Here is a 17,208-nt window from a genome sequence, read left to right as displayed (position 1 = left end):
CAACAGACTTCTTACAGAAACTCAGCACCCACGGACCAGTTGAACCAGGAACACTCCTCGCCACAATGGACGGCTCGGCACTCTACACCGGTATCCCCCACGATGACGGCATCGCTGCGACAGCCTCAGCACTCAACACCGACAACAGCCAATCTCCAGACGCCATCCTACAACTCATCCGCTTCATCCTTGACCACAATGTCTTCACCTTCGACAACCAGTTCTTTACCCAAACACACGGAACAGCCATGGGGACCAAATTCGCACCCCAATACGCAAACATCTTCATGCACAAGTTCGAGCAAGACTTCTTCGCTGCACAGGATCTCCAACCAACGCTATACACCAGATACATCGATGACATTTTCTTCCTATGGACCCACGGCGAAGAATCACTGAAAAGACTACACGATAACATCAACAAGTTTCATCCCACCATCAAACTCACCATGGACTACTCCTCAGAATCGGTCTCATTCCTGGACACACGAATCTCCATCAAAGACGGACACCTCAGCACTTCACTCTACCGCAAGCCCACGGACAACCTCACGATGCTTCACTTCTCCAGCTTCCACCCTAACCACGTTAAAGAAGCCATCCCCTATGGACAAGCCCTGCGAATACATAGGATCTGCTCGGACGAGGAGGAACGCGATGGACACCTACAGACACTGAAAGACGCCCTTGTAAGAATGGGATATGACGCTCGACTCGTTGATCGACAGTTCCGACGGGCCACAGCGAAAAATCGCATAGACCTCCTCAGAAGACAAACACGGGACACAACCAACAGAGTACCCTTCGTCATCCAGTACTTCCCCGGAGCGGAGAAACTACGCCATGTTCTTCGCAGCCTTCAACATGTCATCAATGACGACGAACACCTCACTAAGGCCATCCCCACGCCTCCACTACTCGCTTTCAAACAGCCGCCTAACCTCAAACAGACCATCGTTCGCAGCAAATTACCCAGCTTTCAGGAGAACAGCGACCACGACACCACACAACCCTGCCACAGCAACCTCTGCAAGGCATGCCAGATCATCAACACAGATACCATCATCACACGTGAGGACACCACCCACCAGGCACATGGTACATACTCATGTGACTCGGCCAACGTTGTCTACCTCATACGTTGCAGGAAAGGATGCCCCGGAGCATGGTACATCGGCGAGACCATGCAGACACTGCGACAACGGATGAACGGACACCGTGCAACAATCACCAGGCAGGAGTGTTCCCTCCCAGTCGGGGAACACTTCAGCAGTCAAGGACATTCAGCCTCCGATCTTCGGGTAAGCATTCTCCAAGGCGGCCTTCGAGACACACGACAACGCAAAATCGTCGAGCAGAAACTGATAGCCAAGTTCCGCACCCATGAGGACGGCCTCAACAGAGATCTTGGGTTCATGTCACGCTACATGTAACCCCACCTGACGCAGGGTCATCCAGACTCGAGTCAACATTGGCTTGTTCTCTCTACACAGATGCGGCCGGACCTGCTGTGATTTCCAGCCAAAAAAAATGTTTTTTGTCTGTTTTTTTGTTTTTCATACAGACCCCAGCATCTGCAATATTTGACCCCTTGTGACCCCACCTCATTGTTCTTTGATGTAATGTTTCCCTGACTGACCTGTTTGGACACCATTCACACCTTTGACTGCTGTGATTATCTCTCTGCCGAGGTGTGATAAATGGCATTTGGAAAGGTTACCTGTAAACATCTGACATGATTCTCTGACTATATAAGCTGTGTCTTTATGCATTTCTCCACTTCACCTGAAGAAGGAGCAGCGCTCCGAAAGCTTGTGATTTCAAATAAAGCTGTTGGACTATAACCTGGTGTTGTGTGACTTCTTACATTTGTTAATGGATGGTTTGACTTTCCTCTGTTTATCATATCAAACGAGGCATTCACCTGTTCATTTTACATCAGTTAACGCCTCTGTTAAAATAGTAATCAAAGGAATGCCATACAAACATGCTAAGGGTCCCTGCACTATTTTTACAAAACTCTAATTTCATAAATTCCCGTATTAGTTTCATTGTGAAGATAGTGAAAAGGTTCTATTTGACTGCTTTTCCAGCAATGACATAGGCCTAGAAATTGGGTATAGCCCCGCTTGAGGCGTTAGAACTGGCGCTGCGCAAAGTTTATAGCCAGACGAAACTTATCGCTGCCTGGTGCGATATTGGGTTGCATCGCCCCCAAAGGGGATTGAGGCGTGAATGCAGACGTTACACGGGGCTCCTAAGGCGCAAAAGTTCAGGCGCTACCCAATATCGGCGCAGATGGGCGCAGCACAGGTGATCTCAATTACCGAAAACCACGAGACTTCCAGGCGCCGGCCGACTCTTAAAGGGGTGGGTCAGTCAGCCTGAGCTGCCACACTCAATGCCCTGTAGGCCTCAGAATTGGCGCTCGCCCTTCTCTGGCGCAAAAAACTTGGTGAGGATGGAGAAGGTGAGATAGAGAGCAGAGCGCTTCAGCACTGAGGCTCTGGACCAGTTGGTGTCCGCAGTGGAGCGCCGTCGAGATGTTCTGTATCCTGACAATGGCAAGAGGCCAAATCAAAAGGATTACCGGTGATCTTGGAGGGAGGTTTCTCTGAGGGTCAACTCCAGCAGTATGGCGACCAGGACCCCTGTTCAGTGCAGGAAGAAATTCAACAACCTCACTCGGGTCGTTAGGATGAGTGTTGTTTATGCAAGCTTCTGATTCCCTCCATCTGCACCTGACTTCGAGCACCCTGTTGCCATGATGCCCCAATGGCCATCTGTCAGCAAGCACCCATGGCCCTTTCTGGGCACACACATGGACATTTGACTGAAGGCCACATGTAAGCGCTTTTACACCATGTGGGGCATGAGATGATCTCTCAAGGCCTCATGTAAGGGCTCTTTCACCATGGGGAGCATGAGATGATCTCTCAAGACCTCATGTAAGGGCTCTTGCGCCATGGGGGGCATGAGATGATCTCTCAAGGCCTCATGTTACAGAACTTCCCCTTCTTTCCCCTGCAGTCCAAGCTGGCGGCAATGCGAAAGGACCAGCTTCGAACCAGTGGCGGGCCTCCACAAGTCGTCACTCTCACGGATCTCGAGGAGAGAGTGCACCAGATTCTTGGAGGACGTCTGAGTGGTCCTGTTACCACTGCAGCTGCCGACCCCATTCTCGACAGTGAGGGTAAGGCTCTCTCCTTTTTCAGCTGTTTCCTTCCACCTGGTCCCCCCGCCAGCATGCTTCCTCAGTGTGCAGCCATGTCAGAGCCTTGTCGCAATCTGGCATGCCTTTCTGCCAACCTGTCCTTTTGCTAAAGCCACTCTTCCACCTCCCTGCTTTCAGATGATTTATCACCAACTCGGGATCAACGCCCTGAAGCTGCCAGTGCCAGTGCCTCCGGAGGCGAGGATCAGGAGGAAGCCGAAGCATCCGTTCCAATCTCAGGGGAGCATACACATCTGCAGACTGGAGATAGTAGTTCCCTGGAGGGGAGGGGGGTGCTCTGATGATGAGCCAGTTGCCGGAACAAGCGGCATGCAGCAACGCAAGGGGGGTAGGCAAGTTCAGCCACTGGCTCCCCGGAGGGCAAGGCAGGGAGTGATGACTGCTGCACAGAGTGCAGAGGAGGTGTGTTGCCTGGCTGAAATGAGCACCCAGGCCTGGCTGCAGTGGGGAGGATGTCTCAGTCAATAGAAACACTGGCGAAGAGTGTGTTGGACTTCGGGGCAGCAATGGAGAGGACTCTCCAGGGCTTCGGGGCAACAATGGAGAGGACTCTCCAGGGCATCAGGGCAGCCATGGAGAGGACTGTCCAGGGCTTCGAGGCCGCTATGGAAAGGACTGTTCAGGGCTTCGGACAATCCCTGGAAAGGTCTGTCCAGGGCTTGTCCGAGGCAGTGGAATGGACTACTCCGGCCTTGTTCGAAGCAATGGAAAGAACTGTCCAGGGCTTCTCCGAAGCACTGGCACCTGCCACACAGGTCCTCACTGCTGCCACGCAGTCACTTGCTGGCCTCGTCCACACCCAGATTGAGGCAACGCACACTCTCACTGCAGCCACCCTATCTGCATCAGCTAGGATCACCCCGGGCCCTTCCAGTACCATACAAGGCCAGGAATCAGTGGAGCATGCGATTTTGGCAGATGAGCCGAACCGGTCCCCTCAGAGAGCCAGTGTGTCATCCAACCATGGTGCAGGTGTCCTCCCTCGGCAGGTGACCATTGCACATGCCAGCGCTGGTACGTCTGCAGTGCAGCTGCCACCATCTGCAGGGCACACTGCTTCCAGCCATGCTCAGATCAAGTAGCCTGCGTCCACACCCTCCAAGACCAGAGGTCAGCCAGGCCGTCCCTCAGGGGCTTCTGCACTTCCACACAGTCAGCAGGCGTCCCCCAGCCTTGACCCCACCACTGGGGTTCAATTACGTAGGAGCAGCAGGGAGGGAAGGGGCCGACCACGAAAGAGAAGTCGTTCTCCATCAAGGGGCCAGCAATAGAGGGAGGTGCTGAGACGTTTCTTTGGCCAAATTCAAGGACACCCTCACCTGTTGTAATTGTTGGAAATGGTTTGTTTAGTTTTGCGGCTTTGCCGAAGAGTTAACTGTTATGTTGTTAGTTATGGTTTCTGTTGACTTGACGTTGTTTTGCTGTAATGAAAGACTTTTGTGATAATAAAGAAAAGTTTTAATGTGCTATGATACACTTGACTATTTACAGTGATGCTGGCCTTCAGAGGCTTTCAAAGATCCAAAGTGCACAGGAGTAAAGACACCCATCATTCCGCCAGAGGGGCCTCAAAACGAGTCCTGATAAGCCTCTGACGGATGGCCCTTCCACTTTCAGGAGCCCTTCCATCTTCCTCCTCCTCCTCCTCCTCCTCCTCCTCGTCCGCATGCTCCTCCTCCTCCTTCTCCTCCGCCTGCTCTTCCTCCTCCTCCTCCTCCTCCTCCTCATCCGCCTGCTCTGCTGGACGTTGAGGGACAACTGGAATTGGCTGGGTGCGTCGAATCGCCAAGTTGTGGAGCATGCAGCAGACGACGACGATGTGACCCACTTGCTCCGGCAAGTACTGCAGGGCTCCCCCCGAATGGTCCAGACAGCGGAAACGCTGTTTGAGCACACCAATAGTGTGCTCTACAATCTTCCTGGTCGCCTGATGGCTGCTGTTGAACAGCTCTTCTGCTGGGGTGGCGGCCAGATGGAGTGGTGTCATCAGCCATGGGCAGAGAGGATAGCCCTTGTCCCCAATAAGCCAGCCTTGTGGTCGAGCCGGCCCCTCAAAAAGGTCAAGAACTGAGGTCTGCCGCAGGATAAAGGCATCGTGGCTGCTCCCTGGGAATTGGGCATTGACTGCCATGATGATTTGGCGGTTTTCACAGACCAGCTGCACGTTGAGGGAGTGGAACCCCTTGCAGTTGCGGAAGTCCTCAGGATTCTGGAATGGTGCCCTCAAAGCCACGTGTGTGCAGTCAATCGCCCCCTGCACCATGGGGAAGTCCGCAATAGCAGCAAAGCCCTGCACGTGCTCCGCCTGCTTCTCCAGGGTCAGAGGGAAGGTGATGAATTGATGCCTTCGTCTATAAAGGGCAGCTGTAACTTGCCAGATGCAACAGTGGACTGCAAACTGAGAGATATTCGCAATGTCCCCAGTGGCTGACTGAAAGGATCTGGTGGCATAGAAATTGAGGGCAACAGTCAGTTTTACGGCCACTGACAGAGAGGTCCTGCACCGTAGACGTGGCTGCAGACCCTCAGCAAGCAGGTGGCACAGCTCAGTAACAACGTCCCTCCCGAATCGGAGCCTTCGCACACACTGCTCCTCCAACATGTCAAGGTATGACACCTGCTGCCTAAAGACCCTCGCAGCATACCCTCGGATTGGCCGACCTCCATTGCCCCTCCTCCTTCTGGCCAATCCCAGCCCTCTCTCCCGCCGTCTCTCTGCCCCTTCACAGTGCTCGGCCATGAGGCCATTGCCCTCCAAAGCAGCTCCCATTCCGATGCCAGTTGGTCAAAACGCTGTTAGGTGTAGTGCTCCAACTGCTCCGGACAGGTTTGAAGGTCCCAAGTACTGTAATGCTAAATTCCAAAAACTCTGCTCCACAGTAGCTCACCAACTCTCTCCAGCAATGATCGCAATGAACAGGCCAAGTGGCTGCAGCTTTTATACTAGAGCTGTCCCCTTTAAATAGCTGCCCCGACTCCGAGAAGGGCCTGCTAACATTCCTTCGAACTGTCACTAACAGCGCTAGGCGTAAAGGTTCCGGGCGCCACCCAATATCCGGTCAGGGGCACCTAAAACGCGTTGCACACTGAAATGATGTCATGATCTGCTTGTGCACACGGGCGCGCGCAAACACTTAGCGCAGGCGTTAAATGTATAATCAATATGGGGGTTGTCGCTCTCTTCATTGTGCCCGCCCCAACATTAGGTTACGCCCCAATTCTCGGGCTGTTTAGGCGCTAACCGCTGGTGCTACCAACCGAATTTCTAGGCCATAAACCTGTGATTTTGCTAGAAATAGGATCCCATCGTGCTTACGATTTTGCGACTCCGTTGCAACGAGAGGTATTCTACTTTACTTTTGGGTTTGTAATCTAATTTATGTCTAATTGAGTGAAGTACAGTATATCAAGCGCGAATAACAGATCGAGCTATCGAGGCATCTATCGATTTACCGTCCATCCCTTAATCCATTAATTTACATGCACTGAAATAGTCTTAGCAGATATTAACTACAAAAGGGGAACCAACTTCAAGCGAAAGGTTTTGACAAATTATTTATTTGTTGTTTGAAAAAACGGACAAAAGGGTGCATGATGCAACTTGGCCTCGTCCCGAAGACTCTACTATCGCAGATACCAGAGTCAAACCAATACGGCTCCTTGCATGTGATATTACGAAACGGATGAGAGCAATGGACACGCGAAGTCTATGGGATCAGACAAAATCCCAGCTGTACTGAGGCACCGCTGTGTACTGCATCTATTTACTTCCCTATCCAAGCTGTTTCTATGACACAGGCATTTACCGGACAATATGGAAGACTGGGGAGGTATGTATTATTCACTAAAAAGATAAATCTATCCAGGCCAATTTTCGCCTGATCAGCCTCCGCCTAATCCACAGCAAACCGATAGAAAAAGTCGGTAATAGCGTTGACAAGAAGCACCTACTCACCGATCGGCTCAGGTCGGGTTCCACCAGACTCACTCAGCTCCAGACTGCATCTCAACCACGATAGAGACTTGGATGCAATCGTTGAAATTTAGATGAGAGGATGTTATAACAGCCCTTGCCATCAAGGCTACATTCAGCCATTTATGGCACCAAGGGGCCCCAGCAAACTGAGGACAATTTAGATGTCTTCGCACAGGAACTACAAAGAGTAACATGCAAGCACAACAAGCCAATAGAAAGGAAAATGGCATGTTGGCCTTTATTTAAAGGGTGTTGGAGCACAAAAGTAATGAAATCTTGGTACAATTGTACAGGGCTTTGGTGAGACCACACTTGGAGTACTTTGAACAGTTTTGGTCTTCCTATCTGAGGAAGGATATACTTTCCAAGAGGTGGTGCAATGAAAGTTTGTTAGGTTGATTCCTGGGATGAGAAAGCTGTTGCATGAGAAGAGATTGAGCAGATTGGGTCTATACTCTCTGGACGTTAGAAGAATGAGAGGTGATCTATTTGCAACATAGTTCTGTGTGGCAGCTTTCTTCGGGGCCAGCGGCGAACGCCTTCGCTAACTGCAAACTATGTTACAAATTATATTAGAGATGTAAAATTTGAAAATTTACTTGTCAGCATTTTGTTTTCTAATTTTCACTTCTTCCAACACCCCAGTTGACCTTTGATGTGACCCACGTGACTGTACTTCATGTGTAGACCAAGACAGTAACTGCAGCCAAGCTATTGACCTATGGTGATATCACAGCCAAGCCCAATCCTATCCTGAGTCTACATGCTTATTGGCATATTTCACAGCACTGGTCACTAAATAGCCACCTGATTTTCTTTCCTTGCCGCGAATGCTAAACCCAGTTGGAGGCGCTCTCTTGCCATTCCAGCTGAGGACAGGGAATTCATCATAGGGCACAGATACCGAACCTATACAGCTGGGTGACACTCTGTCTTACATCAAATAACTAAGCCATCCAAATTACGGCAATGCCGTTTTAAATAGCTACATTACCACGTTGTGTTGGAATCGTTATTTGACTGCTTGGGTTAGGAATCTTTTTCTGAACTGTATTTAACTAAAATACAAACAATATTTCCCACATCGGACAATACGCTAACACCTAGGGCCTTGAGTTTTCCTTTAAGCATCTCTTGTACACCAGAATTATTTTCAGGGACGATTGTAGCCATGTTTTGGTTCAGTTGACCATTTCCCAAGTATTGCACCAATCCAGCGGCTGTGGTGCTGGGAGCTGGTTTGGCGCAAGAACAATTCCACCATTCTTTGACAAGTAAGCCATTTTCGTTGTGATTGTCTGAAAGACAAAACAGAGCAAAATAAATCTTTTCTGATTTGTAAATCAATCTTCTATTATGTATCTCAATTTAAATTCGATGACTACAGTAGTGACATCTTGTGCAATAATTTGTCCACAATTCTGAATAAAACGCAGATACAGAAAAACAGAAATGCTTTTCTTTTATTAACTTTGGGTAAATTGGGTTCGGAGAAACGAGATCCAGGAAAATTCTCCTGTGGATCTCAGGATTGCAGGAGTGGGGAACACGGTTAGGAGGTGTGCGTGTCCAAGGAACATACTTTTAAGCAACATTTTTCCAGTATGAGCAAATATATTTTCCAGTGGGGATGTAGAACTGAAAACCATGGTAGGATTTGGAAAAGGGCTGGATGAATTCCTGTTAGAAAGGGGCATTCAGAGTTATTAGTGCTAGAATCACAATAAGGCTGGGACATTGGAAGGGAAGGCTAGATGGTCATTTTCTGCCCAAAGCATTCGCATGTTACGATGTAAAATTCAGAACAATTCATTGAGAAGATTTAGTCTCAGAACATCGGGGCATTCGGACAAAGAAGTTAGCGTTCTAATTTTTTTCTAGCTAATTCACTTCTCCCTTCAGACCCTGATTTCTTGCTGTCCTGGGGAGAGTAGGGTTGCAGGAGCACGCAGGTGGCTAGCATCCATCTGCCTCCCTAAACACAGAGTGTGGGCAGGACATTTGATCTTAACCACTGGCCACTCCTCATGTTGGACCTGGATCCTCTCCTCACCCTACATCTGTACATGTGCAGGGGACACTGGACGGCCATCGGAAGGGCGAACTCGCTCTGCCAGAGGCAGCTGGCCAGTTGTAGAGCCCCCACCCCCCAGTCCACGCTGGCGGCAATTAACTAGTTCAGCATCTGGATCTGGTGTATTTCCGTGTGGCTCAGCTATTCACTGGATCAATTTGCACATCCATAACATCATGCCAATGATTTAAGATCAAACAGATGGCATACTGACCTTCCTTGGGTTTTTAATGATTGACTGGGCATTCGAGTGTCCTGTAGATGGGATAAATCCTTCAAATTAACTGATACACATCACAATGAATTAAATTGTCCCTTCAGTTCTGGCCAAACGCCAAAACTGTTAGTGATTTCAGTAAATATGGGTTACATAAAGACTGCAGTCAGCAAACTCTCTCAACCCGGGACGGGAGCTATCACCCAAGGCACTCTAAATTGGTTTGACAACTCGTTAACCTCTATTACTAAGTGGAAAGTTTGGGACAAAAGTATCTATTGAGTCACATCCACTGACAGTTCATTAAAATCCATGTGATATTGCTAACTGTGATCCGCTAGTACGCATCCTTGAGAACATAGGTTATCCCAAGCTCCATAGTTACATAAATACATTCGTATTGAATCCGAGTTCATAAACCTTTGTCTGACTATCAGGTAGGCGCCAGGAGAGCTCCAGCATCGAGTCTGTTAATTTTACTACTGCTGTACTATATGTGTCACGCGACTGAAAATAATTAGCATTATAAATAAAAGCGCCTCTCCCTGTGCTGCTCAACCCCTCCCCCCACCTCCCAGAACAGATCACTTTCGATTCTGGGTAGAGGTTGGGTTTGCTGAGCTCAGCAGTACTGATAGCTGGGGCAATATATTTCACAGAATCGTACGGCACAGGAGGAGACCATTCAGCCCATGGTGCCTGTGCCGGCTCTTTGAAAGAGCTATCCAATTAGCCCCTCGACCTTGCTCTTTCCCCACAGCTCTGCATTTTTTCCAGTTTTTCTTGTTGACACTGCCCAGGAGCTTGGAAGAGGAATCAACAAGGGTTTCACGCAGTTATTGCTGCCCAGCCACCTTTGCTGTGAATGCTGGCAGTGAATATCGGATGAGGAGAGTATGTCGGATATATTGAACATTCACTGGGATTAAGAACATAGGAACATCATGACAGGAGTAGGCCGTTCAGCCTCTCGGGCCTGCTCCACCATTAGATTAGATCTGCACCTCAACTCAATTTTCCCACTTGTGTTCCATATCCCTTGACCTGACAAAAATCTATCTATCTCCGCCTTGAATGCTGCAATTGACCCAGCATCCACAGTTTATTAAGGGAAAGAGTTCCAAAGATCTACTGCCCCTTTTGTGAAAAGGTGCTTCCTAATTTAACTCCTGAAAGGCCGAGCTCTAATTTTAACTTCATGTGGCCTTGATCTAGATCCCCACCACCACGGGAAACAGTTGTTCTGGTTTTATGCTATGAAATCCTTTTAACGTTTTAAACCCATTGATCAGATTATCCCTCACTCTCTTATACGCAAGGGAATAAGAGCTCAGTTTATGCTGCCTATCCTCATAATTTAACTCTCTAAGCCCCGGTATCATTCTGGTGAATCTTCACAACACTCCTTCTAAGACCAATGTATCCTTTCTGAGGTGGGGTGCCCAGAGCTGAATGCAGTACTGCAGATGAGGCCTGACCAAGGCTCTATATAACTGAAGCATAACTTCCTCCATTTGTATTCCAGCCCGGTTGAAATAAAGGCCAACATTCCATTAGCCTTTTGCTTGTTTTTTTTTGTACCTGTCTAGTGGCTTTTAAAGATTTGTGCACTTAGATTCCCAAATCCCTGTGCTCCTCTACAATTCCTAATTTCTCACCATTTAGAAAATACTCCAATTTATCTTTTTTGGTCCACTGTGGATGACTTTACACTTGCCCGCCTTTTTTCCCTTCCCTTCCTGCCATTAGAGGATCTCCAGCAGCAGAGGTGGCAGCAGCAGAACCAGGAACAGCCAGATCAGCAACAGGAGCACCAGGCTGCTGCTCACTCACCTGAAGCTGCACAGGCCAGAAGGGGCCAGCGCTTCGAAGTGGCTTGAGAGCACCCTGCTGCACTTTAGGGGGCCATGGGGACCTGTTTCTGCACAGGCAGTCCTACTCAGAAGGATGTCCATGAAGATCTGGTTTCTCTGTTCAACAGATGGCCAACGCTCCTCAACAGATGTCATTCTCTTATGAGCACTCACCATGTTTTCTGTACCCTGGCGAGTTATCTCCTCCATGGAGTTTGCCAACCTTTCCATGGCGATGCGTTCATGCGCCAATGACTCCACAAAGGCTCTGCTCTTGATCGCTATGGACTGCTCCATTCACCCCACACTTGCAGCGACCCTGGAGACAAAACCTGCATCTGTGCATGGAGATCCATCACCTCTTCTCTTGCGGATGGACCCAGAGGCAGAGGGTCGCCATGCAGCGCAGCTGAGCTGAGCTGGCAGAGTCCTGCGCCCTCCGACGAGGACTCTCCACTGCTGTCCCTGTCTCCAGAATCTGCTGAGGCTCACTTGTGAGCTGTGAAACACCAGGTCAGAACACTACTCTATGTCCCGAAGGCCCCCCGAGGTGTGAGTGTCTGCACTGGTCCTGGGTGCGCTTACTTCTGCTGACGCTGCGCCCTCAGAGGTTGGAGCTTCCTCTGAGGAGGCTTGCTGCACAGCCTCTTCCTCCTCCACAGTGAGGACGGGGGCTCTGGATGGAACTGTGGGGGAGTAAAGGAAGGAGTTAGAGATGTAATGCCAAGGTTCTTCTGGTGACTCCCAGTGAGTTGGCATCTGCTGACACCTGCATCTATGCAGCATTGGTCTCAGTGGGAGGCCTCTTCCTCCCTGACCCAGGGAAGAGGACTTCCCTGTGGGCCCTAACCCCATCCAATAATGCCTGCAGTGAAGCCTCGTCGAATTTGAAGGCAGCTCGGGGTCTGGCACTGGCCACAGCTGCTGCAGGCTCCTCTGCCATCCTGTATGGTTCATTTGGAAGCCTTCAGAGGATGCAATGCTTGCTATGGACCTTGAAAGCACCACGAATGATGACATCATACTGTGGGGATTTCTGACTGGAATTGGACAATTAGCAAGGCTTCCCACATGCTGGGAATTAATTGGCCACTTGAGGGAAAATTGTGTGGAGCTGGCTGACACTTTTTTATGTGTGTCAGAAACCTCACATTCGGGGAAACCCGACCATTTCCCACACAAGCCAAAAATCGGGGCCTCTGTATCTACTCTATCAAACATTTCATAATTTTAAAGACCTCTATTAGATCACCCCTCAGCCTTCTCTTTTCAAGAGAAAAGAGACCCAGCCTGTTCCTCATTTCCTGATAGGTATACCCTCGCATTTCTGGTATCATTCTTGTAAATCTTTTTTGCACCCTCTCCAGTGCCTCCATATACTTTTTTTAATTTATGGTGACCAAAATTATACACAGTACTCCACTCCAAGAGTGGTCTAACCAAGGTTCGATACATTTTAGCATAATTTCTCTACTTTTCAATCTATGCATCTAGAAATAAACCTTTGTGCTTGGTTTGCAATTTTTCTGATCTTGTTAACCTGCATCGCTACTTTTAGTGATTTAGTGATTAGTACTCCAAGATTGCTTTGCTCTTCTACCCCATTTAGATTCTTATTTTACAAGTAATATATGACCTTTTTTTCTTAGCAAAATGTAATATCTCACATTTATCTGTGTTGAAATTCATTTGCTAATTATATGCCCATTCAGCAAGGTTATTAATGTCTTCTTGTAATTTGTTGCAGTCCTCCTCAGTATTGGCTATTCCCACAATTTGGTATCATCCACAAATTTAGACCTTGTGTTGTTGATTCCAATGTCTAAACCCTTAATATATGAACAACATTGGTCCCAGCACTGACCTTCTGCCACTCTGAATAGCTACCATTTACCCCTACTCTCTGCCTTCTGTCTTGAAGCCAGCTAGCTATCCATTCTGCTACTTGTCCCCTGACTCCACATTCTTTGACCTTATTCATTAGTCTATTCTGTGTTACCCAAGGCCTTTTGGAAATCTAGATAAATTACATCTACTGCATTACCCCTGTCTACTTTCTCTGTTACCTCTTCAAAGAATTCAATGAGTGTGGTCAAGTAGGACATGAAATCCATGCTGATTATTTATTATTATATTTTTGATTTCTAGATATTCTTCTATTTTTTTCCTCTAATGGGGATCATATTATTTTTCATGCCATGATGTTAAACTGACTGGTCTATAGTTCCCTGGAAATGTTCTATCTGCCTTCTTAAAGGTATTATGTTAGCTATCCGCCAGTCCTCTGCCACTTTACCTTTTTTTAACAAATTATTGAGTATGTGCACTCTGAACATATGTTGTCATACCGACCGCAGATTCAGCACCAATAATTTTTACTATTAGCCTCTCTATTACTTGTAAGTGTTTTTGTCTTCCATTCTCTTAATATTTTCTTTGTGTTCCTTTGTTGCTTTCCATATTTTTCCCAGTCCACTTTATTGCCACTTTTTTGGCATTTATGTAAACCACTTCCTTTAGATTTATACTGCTCCTTACCGTACATGTTGACCACGGTTTCTTGTCTGGAGAAGTGGAACTGGTTCCCTTCAGCTGTGTGTATTGATTTTGTTAAATACTTCCTTGAATGCCTTCCACGGTTTAGTTAATGGCTGATTCCTTCTAAGTTAGCCTTCATAAGTTTTAAAACTAGGTTCATGAGTGACTTTTCTCCTTCTCAAACTTAATGTCAAACACTATCGTGTCATGGTCACTGTTTGCTAGATATTCCCTGACTGTTCGATTATTAATTAATTTCTGTTCTTTCCTCATTACTAAATTCAGTGTGGTGCAGGCTCATCGGTGAACAAGAGCCTCTTCAAGGGAAGGGGGTACGGTTAACGATAAGAAAGAGTTAGAAACTATCTTAGCTTACCTGAGTGCCAGCAATCTTTCTTGGGAGTCTGTGGTTTGGATTTTATGTCCTGGGCAAAGAGTCGCCAGCTCAGTCTGAAGTCAGTATGTTGCAACCAAATCTGAGTGTCGTGACTAATCATATTTCCGCCAGTCACGCAGGTAATTGTATTACTTGTAGGTAATGTAACCGATTAGATCTCACACCCTCCACCCTGTTCGGTGGGGATGGTTGTTCTGAAGCTATGATTTGATTTATGATTTGCTCGTCACACAAGAAGTTGCTGTACTCGGTGGAAATGTTTCCTTATTACCCCAAGTTCCAGCTTCAGCTGCTGAACTGTGTTTGTGATCAACAAAAATCGCCTCACCCACTCAGGGCGATAACGAGAAGGTTTCAACTAAACCTGAGAGCATTTTCTATTTATAACAGGAGCACAAGAGTGTCTGCGTTGTCCCTCCGGCTGTCTTGTGTGTTCTCTTTGGGTCCTGAGCCTAAACGGAACAAATTAAGCAGAATGAAGACACGGCCCACCACTCTCTTTAATTAGTGAACTCTACAGAAAATGAGGCATTCCGGGGCTGGGGAATTGAAACAAACAGATAATGATCTAGGAAGTGTCATCCCAGACCCCAAAGCTCTTAACAGATCCTCCGGCTGCCCAGGAGAAGGGCCTTTGCGGGCGGCGTGTTCCTCTTTTTGGAGACCCTCCGCCCGCAGAAAACACTGACAATTCTTGCGCTTGGTAAAGGCAGGTGTAAGGCCTGCTTTTACCAGGATAAGAGTAGAAAAATGTAAAAAAACACATTTTTTCCCACTGATTTCTCATTTAAAATTACTTTAAAGAAAGGTAAGTTTATTTTTAGCCCCGTTAAAAACTTCAATTATTTTTTTCAAAAGTTTAAATTTTTGTCTAAAATAGTTCATTTATGTGATTTTTAAAAATGTTTATTTGAAGTTTTACTATGTTTTGGGGGGTGATCTCCATTCACATATTTGACAGGTCAAATGTATGAATGGAGATTCCCTTCTCTGATTGGCTCCCCATGACCCACGTGATCCCAGGGACGCTGCGAACTACTTGTTTAAACTCGTTAGTTTGACATTAAAAAACCTTTTTGATTGATTGCCTGCGTCGAACTCAATCTCGAGATAGGAATTTGACCATTCCTACATTGGTGTCCCCGACTTTTGTGAACGAATTTCGCAAAAGGAACACAGCATGGAGGCAAACGCCATTTTGTTGAAGCTGCCGCAGTTCTGGGAGCAACAAGCGATGTCGTGGTTCATCCAAGTTGAAGCCTAGTTCGCCCTGAGAGGCATCGTTGAGGATCAGACCCGATACTTATAAGTGGTCTCCGCACTCGACGGCTCTACCGCCTCGCAGATCGTCAGTCTTCTCGAGAACCCTCCAACGGATCGCAAGTATGAGACCCTCAAGGCACGGTTGCTACAGGTTTTCGCGCTCACGAAATCAGAGCGCGCCCGTCGGCTGCTCGCGATGCTCGGGATCGGGGACTCCAAACCTTCTGAGCTGATGAGCCAAATGCTCACACTCCTCGGCTCCGAACCGGAATGCTTTCTCTTCAGAGAGTTATTCCTCAGCCAATTACCGGAGCAAGTGCATGCGGCCTTGGCGAGATCCGAGGTCGAAGACTGCGCAGCGCTCGCTGCCGAGGCAGACAAAGTATTCGCAGTTATGCAAAAGTACTGCGCTGCCACAAGGCGCCCAGCTCCTCAGCCCGCAGGGCTGTGCTTCTACCACGCACGGTTTGGCACGAAGGCAAGATGTTGCCACCCTCCCTGCAGCTTCTCTCCAAAAAAAACCCCAACTCCGTCATCTGAAGAACAGGTCTAATGGGTGCCCCGCGGCCGCGATGGCAATCGGTAATGCAGGCAAGCTGCTCTTCATCACAGATACCCTCTCCGGTCGTCGGTTCCTGTGCGACACCGGAGCACAGTGCAGCATTCTACCCGCGTCAGCTCTTGATGTACAGGCTGGGAGACATGGCCTCCCCCTCGAAGCGGCTAATGGTGGAGCTATTCGGACCTTCGGCCGACGGCAGGTCCAGGTGTGCTTCGGCGGCCAGCGGTTTTTCTGGGAATTCATTACGGCCAAGGTTTTGCAAGCCATTCTCGGTGCAAATTTCCTGTGTGCCAACGGCCTCCTGGTCGATGTAAGGAGCCAGCGGCTGATCAACACGGCCACATTTCATTCTATCCCTTGCCACCGTAGTAACACCATGTCACGCACCGTCTCCTGCGCTTTCCCGACTCCGAATGAATTCACTCGCCTGCTAGGCGAATTTCCAGACCTGACCAGGCCCATGTTCTCCTCCACGGCCACGAAACATGGTGTGGAACACCACATCACCACCACCGGCCCCCCGGTACACGCGCGGGCCCGGCGCCTCGAACCTGGCAAGCTAGCGGTCGCGAAGGCGGAGTTTGCAACAATGGAACGCTTAGGGATTATTCGCAGGTCGAATAGTCCCTGGTCTTCGCCTCTTCACTTCGTACCAAAACCTGGCAGCGGATGGCAGCTCTGTGGCGACTATCGGCACCTAAAGGACACCACCACTCCTGATCGGTACCTGATCCCCCACATCCAGGATTTCTCTGCCCATTTGGCAGAAAACACCGTTTTTTCCAAGGTTGACCTTGTCCGAGGCTACCACCAGGTCCCGGTGCACCCGCAAGATGTCCAGAAGACCGCAGTCATCACCCCTTTCGGTCTCTTCAAATTTTTAAGGATGCCGTTTGGGTTGAAGAACGCCGCCCAGGCTTTCCAGCGCCTCATGGATTCTGTGCTGCGGGACCTCAAGTTCCTTTTCGTCTACTTAGACGACATCCTCATTGCCAGTCGTAATAAGGAGGAACACATCTCTCACCTACGCACCCTCTTTCGACGCCTCAGCCAACACGGCCTGATTATCAACCCAGCCAAGTGTCAATTTGGT

The 17,208-nt window shown here is 48.5% G+C and overlaps 1 long non-coding RNA gene across 1 annotated transcript; it reads right to left on the bottom strand.

Annotated features, from left to right (window-relative positions):
• Positions 1–7,425: 7,425 nt before the first annotated feature.
• LOC147115465 (uncharacterized) lies at positions 7,426–14,392 on the bottom strand. The gene is made up of 2 exons (XR_015078578.1): positions 14,270–14,392; positions 7,426–8,509 (listed from the first exon to the last, which is right to left on the bottom strand). It is a non-coding gene; the product is annotated as an uncharacterized LOC147115465 (long non-coding RNA).
• Between the last annotated feature and the right edge of the window lie 2,816 nt (positions 14,393–17,208).

Source organism: Somniosus microcephalus, chromosome 6, assembly GCF_052327205.1.
Source record: "Somniosus microcephalus isolate GS21.2 chromosome 6, FLI_Smic_1.0, whole genome shotgun sequence".
In the NCBI taxonomy this organism is placed as follows: domain Eukaryota; kingdom Metazoa; phylum Chordata; class Chondrichthyes; order Squaliformes; family Somniosidae; genus Somniosus; species Somniosus microcephalus.
The sequence above is the reverse complement of the archived record's forward strand: the minus strand, read 5'-3'. Positions and strand labels throughout refer to the sequence as shown.